Source organism: Dipodomys ordii, unplaced genomic scaffold, assembly GCF_000151885.1.
Source record: "Dipodomys ordii isolate 6190 unplaced genomic scaffold, Dord_2.0 Scaffold205, whole genome shotgun sequence".
NCBI classification, from domain to species: domain Eukaryota; kingdom Metazoa; phylum Chordata; class Mammalia; order Rodentia; family Heteromyidae; genus Dipodomys; species Dipodomys ordii.
In genome coordinates, this window is record NW_012267421.1 from 407,193 (window position 1) to 413,417 (window position 6,225).

The 6,225-nt window shown below is 40.9% G+C and overlaps 1 protein-coding gene across 1 annotated transcript in view; it reads left to right on the forward strand.

The window, feature by feature from the left end:
* The window catches only part of Gars (glycyl-tRNA synthetase), a 48,960-nt gene that overhangs the window by 3,254 nt on the left and 39,481 nt on the right, over window positions 1-6,225 (forward strand). The window lies entirely within an intron of this gene.

Genomic DNA, 6,225 nt, shown 5'->3' on the forward strand with positions numbered 1-6,225 from the left:
TCAGCTCAAGGCTAGCACTCTACCACTTGAGCCACAGCGCCACTTCTGGCTTTTTTCTTATGTGGTGCTGAGGAATCCAACCCAGGGCCTTGAGCATGCAAGGCAAGTGCTCTACCACTGAGCCACCTTCCCAGCCCTAGTGTGAGTTGTTTACCTATGGTCCTGTGGTTGTGGGGCTCTCCAGGAACTGTCCAGCCTCAAGTGAAAGGATCTAGAGACAGAATTCAAAATATAATTTCTATTGAATATGTTCTTGGTTTGTGTTACTCTGAATGGACTGGAATGCTGTTTCTGTAAAACTATTGTTGCCAAGGAGCTTGGCTACTTTTTATGATATTGAACTATATTAAGAGGATTGATGTTTTCTGAGTTTTGTGAGATTAGGGAAAGCTATTTAAAATTATTTCAGGGAGGGGCTTTAAGTGATATGTGAAGTCAGTAATAATATAGTGGACAATATACTGTGTCCTTTAGCTTTTTTTTTTAACTGTAAGAGGAGAGGCATCGAAATTTGGATCTTAGAGAAGACATAGCATGAAGAACCTTGGGTTTTTCTCTGCTTTGATTTTGTGAACTGATAGTGCCTGTTAAAGCTCTTGCTTCATCTACAAAGGGAAAATGAAAGTTTTATGATTTTTTTTCTTTTTTGGTCTGGAGTTATAAAATATTTGGGAAGGGCTGGGAAGGTGGCTCAGTGGTAGAGCGCTTGCCTTGCATGCTCAAGGCCCTGGGTTCGATTCCTCAGCACTACATAAGCAAAAAAGAAAAAACCGGAAGTGGTACTGTGGCTAGCCTTGAGCTGAAGAGCTGAGGGACAGCACCCAGGCCCAGAGTTCAGGCCCCACGACCGGACCAAAAAAATAAATAAATAAAAATAAAATATTTGGGAACCTGAGACAAGCTCCTTAACCCTAACAAGAACCTCTAGTCACATGTATAAAGAAGACAATTGCAAAGATAAGGAAATGCTTCTGGTTGTTTTTCTTGGCCAGCTGAATGTGTGCCCACTGAATATGGATCCATGAGGACAGTGGTAGGGAGGGCTCTCTGGTGTCTGTTCTTTATAAGTGCAGACTGGAAGGTCTCACATACATCTTTAGCCTGGAATCTATCTAGGACCCAAGCTTCTTGTCCTTGATGTTTCTTAAGAGTAACGTACAGGTCTTGATGACATTCACATCTTCATTCAATGTGTACACACACAAACACACACACACACACACACACACACACTTCCAAATGTAGTTAGGCGGTAAAGGAAAATAACTAACAATTTAGATCTTTTTTTTTTTGTTGTTGTTGTTGGTCGTGGGGCTTGAACTCTGGACCTAGGCACTATCCCTGAGCTTTTCAGCTCAAGGCGAGCACTACCACTTGAGCCATAGCGCCACTTCTGGTTTTCTGAATGGTTTATTGGAGATAAGAGTCTCACAGAATTTCCTGCCCAGGCTGGCTTTGAACCGTGATCCTCAGATCTCAGTCTCCTGAGTAGCTAGGATTATAGGCGTGAGCCACTGATGCCTGGCAACAATTGAGGTCTTTAAATACTTTCTTTGCATGTCTAGGTCACCTCCAATTCTTTTATCTTTAGACCTAGATTATTCTAAATTACAATTTTTAACCCATTATTTAGAATAAGCCCAACATTTTTCTTTGCTCTCTGGGCCTATAGGGCTGTGAACTTGGTGTGCCATGACCATGAGGTAGCTGGCTCATCTGTCACTAGCATAACTGCTTGACAGTGTATACCAAGTTCTGTGCCTGAACTCAAAGACAGAGAGTAAGCAATGATTTGTTTTGGGGGTAGGTTATAGTACTGGGGATTGAGCTCATCTCAAGCTTGCTCTTTTGCTTTCGAATAGGGTCTCACACTTTTGCCTTGGACCATAATTCTTCTACCTCTGCCTTCTAAGTAGAGGGGGCCACTGGTATATGCCACTCACCTGGCCTTCAGGACAATACATTTTAAGTTCTTAGCTGTTTACTCGTGGCCTTGTTCATCAAGGCCCTGTAAAAAGTCCTAGGAGGAAATATACCAAGTATGTGGCGGGGAGATGTTCAGGAGCATTTACCAACTTGTTTCCAGTATCCAAAAGGAAATCTTAACCATCTTCAGAATAGGTGCTCACATAAGCCTCTCTTCCTCATCAAAAGGCAGTTTGTGAGCACCTACCAAACTGGTGTTATGACAGGGAGAAGAATGGAAAGACCTATGGAAAGCGTAAAGAGTAGACAGTGCTGCATGCCAATTGCATGGCACTGTGAAGTCTTGAGTTGTGGTGTTTAAGTTGTGGTATCAGTAGTAATGAGTGCCAGGATTGACATAAGAATTCCCATCCTGAAATGCATGTAAATACTTTATCCATAATGTGGTTCTAGGTATTGTAGTGAAAGTAAAATGCAGGTGACCTCTGGAAGTGGTGTTGTACCTAAGAGGGGTCAGGTTAACAATAAAAACTGCAGGTTTAACAGCAGACCCACCATATTTAGATATGGTAGGAAACTGAGAGTAGAGAATTTCCCTTTTCACATCAAATACTTTAGACTCCTCATTACTGTTCTTAGTGAAATTAGTACACAGTATCAACCAAAATTTAACTAAAGTACTATGTACTGTCATATGTAGATTCTGGATAAGAAGACGGACGAAGGCAAAAAGTTCAGATAGGTCCCAAATTAGGGTTGCTTTGTGTTTGTGAAGTAAGGTCACAAACTGAGAGAACTAACATGTGTGAGTGTAATTTAGGCCAGATCTTATGTTAGTGCCTTTGTGGGAAATAGTGGCGACAGTTGTCACTCAGTCTCTGAGTGATGGAGAGGAGATTGGAACTTTGAAGTGAAATGGACCACATGTGGAAGCCAAAGAAGCATAATTTGATATTGCCTGGAAGATTGTATGTTTTGTGGTTACTAACACATGAAGAACATGTGGAACAAACAGGTTTGAGGTAGAGAAAATAGCTTACAACAGACTGGACTGGCAGAATCTATGGCCACACCTTAGTGAGGTGCTTTGTAGCATAATGACAGGTAACATTTATAAAGTGTTCCATTTCCTTTTCCAACATTACAGTGAGGTCATTGTTGTCATCCTGGTTTGATACTTTAGGAAGCGCAAAGAGCTTTTCCCCTTTGCTCAGGGTGTTGCAGTTAGCTGATCAGGGCTCCAAACCCATCCCAGTCTTTAAGCCCTCTTAGGCATTGGGTTTTATTAACTACAGCTTATCTACCTGTGGATTTTGGTTTTATATGTTTGGATGATTTTCTTGTGTTTCCTGATCTGAGAATTTATGTCCTGAGTTTTTATAGGAAATTTTAATTAGGCACTGTGACGCACACCTGTAATCCTAGCTACTTAGGAGGTTGAGATCTGAGGATTGTAGTTTGAAGCCAGCCCAGGCAGGAAAGCTTGTGAAACTTAAAAAAAATTTTTTTTTTATTGTAAAGGTGATGAACAGAGGAGTTACAGTTATATAAGTCAGGTAGTGAGTACATTTTTAAAAATCAGTTTATTGTTATAGATGTGATGTACAGCGGGATTACAGTTGCATGAATCAGGTAATGAGTACATTTCCTTTAGTACAGTGTCTTCTGTTCCCTTATTCTCTCCTAGTTCCTCACTCCCATCTCTACCCACAAGTGTACAATTCACTTTCATTAATGTCTAGTGAGCTCTACTTCTACTGCTCCACTTTTTCACTCTGGAGTTCTGTACCCTCCCCTCCCATCTTTAAAGATCAAATGCTGAAAACTGAAAGAAAAAAAAAAGGTATCTTTTTTTCCCCATATCTTGGAGTTTGTTTCAGTATGTATAAGTACATATCTTTTTGAACAGTGTCACCTCTTCCCTAATTTTCTACCAGTTTTTCCCTCCTGGACCTCTCCCCCACAAGTTGTATAGTTTGTTTTCAACAAGTTGTATAGTGAGTATCACTGCTGCACTTGTTCATCCTATGTCCCACCATTTCTGTTCTTCCCCTTACCCGCCCCCAAATAGATAAACTTATATATAAGATGAAAGGTATAGCAATAAAAAAGCAGCAACAAAGGAGAAAAAATAAGAAGCAAAATAACATAAAACTTCTTGTTTCCATTTCTTGGAGTTCATTTCAGCAAACATCAATTTATAAGATCATATACCCATTGAACCTTTGTGACTGAAATCAGGAAAGCAACTCCATTTTGTAAAACTTTTTATTTACTCTAATTATAAAAAAACAGAAGTGGAGCTGTGGCTCAAGTGGTAGAGCACTAGCTTTGAGCAAAAAGGTCAGAGACAGAGGCTAGGACCTGAGTTCAAGCTCCAGCAGTGGCACAAAAAAATTGTTTGTTTTTTTTCATATCCATCATCTTCTCAAATATTGCTTCTTAAAATTTTTCTTTATTCCTCTAGATTCTTTTTGGATAAATCTAAGACTCTTCTGTTTATACTTCTTACATTTTTAATTGCCTTTTTGTGCTATTCTGTATAATTTATTTTATTATTATTATTTTTTTGTCATGGGGCTTGAACTCGGCCTGGGTGCTGTCTCTGAGCTTTTTTTTTTTTTAAAGATAAGAGTCCTATAAGGACTTTTCTGCCTGGACTGGCTTTGACCTGTGATCCTCACATCTTAACCTGCTGAGTAGCTAGGATTATAGGCATGAGGCACTGGTGCCTGGCTCTGGGTAATTGTTCTATTTCCTAGGTCACTGATTCTTTTCTTTTCTTTTTTTCCTTTTTTTTTTGTCAGTCATGGGGCCTGAACTCTGGGCCTGGGTGCTGTCCCTCAGCTCTTCAACTCAAGGCCAGCGCTCTACCACTTGAGCTATAGCACCACTTCCGGCTTTTTTCTGCTTATGTGGTGCTGAGGAATGGAACCCAGGGCCTTATGCATGCAAGGCAAGCACTCTACCACTGGGCCACCTTCCCAGCCCCTAGGTCACTGATTTCTTTTTTTTTTTGGGTCCGGTCATAGGGCCTGAACTCTGGGCTTGAGCACTGCCCCTAAGCTCTTCAGCTCAAGGCTAGTGCTCTACCACTTGAGCCACAGCGCCACTTCTGGCTTTTTTCTTATGTGGTGCTGAGGAATCCAACCCAGGGCCTTGAGCATGCAAGGCAAGTGCTCTACCACTGAGCCACCTTCCCAGCCCTAGTGTGAGTTGTTTACCTATGGTCCTGTGGTTGTGGGGCTCTCCAGGAACTGTCCAGCCTCAAGTGAAAGGATCTAGAGACAGAATTCAAAATATAATTTCTATTGAATATGTTCTTGGTTTGTGTTACTCTGAATGGACTGGAATGCTGTTTCTGTAAAACTATTGTTGCCAAGGAGCTTGGCTACTTTTTATGATATTGAACTATATTAAGAGGATTGATGTTTTCTGAGTTTTGTGAGATTAGGGAAAGCTATTTAAAATTATTTCAGGGAGGGGCTTTAAGTGATATGTGAAGTCAGTAATAATATAGTGGACAATATACTGTGTCCTTTAGCTTTTTTTTTTAACTGTAAGAGGAGAGGCATCGAAATTTGGATCTTAGAGAAGACATAGCATGAAGAACCTTGGGTTTTTCTCTGCTTTGATTTTGTGAACTGATAGTGCCTGTTAAAGCTCTTGCTTCATCTACAAAGGGAAAATGAAAGTTTTATGATTTTTTTTCTTTTTTGGTCTGGAGTTATAAAATATTTGGGAAGGGCTGGGAAGGTGGCTCAGTGGTAGAGCGCTTGCCTTGCATGCTCAAGGCCCTGGGTTCGATTCCTCAGCACTACATAAGCAAAAAAGAAAAAACCGGAAGTGGTACTGTGGCTAGCCTTGAGCTGAAGAGCTGAGGGACAGCACCCAGGCCCAGAGTTCAGGCCCCACGACCGGACCAAAAAAATAAATAAATAAAAATAAAATATTTGGGAACCTGAGACAAGCTCCTTAACCCTAACAAGAACCTCTAGTCACATGTATAAAGAAGACAATTGCAAAGATAAGGAAATGCTTCTGGTTGTTTTTCTTGGCCAGCTGAATGTGTGCCCACTGAATATGGATCCATGAGGACAGTGGTAGGGAGGGCTCTCTGGTGTCTGTTCTTTATAAGTGCAGACTGGAAGGTCTCACATACATCTTTAGCCTGGAATCTATCTAGGACCCAAGCTTCTTGTCCTTGATGTTTCTTAAGAGTAACGTACAGGTCTTGATGACATTCACATCTTCATTCAATGTGTACACACACAAACACACACACACACACACACACAC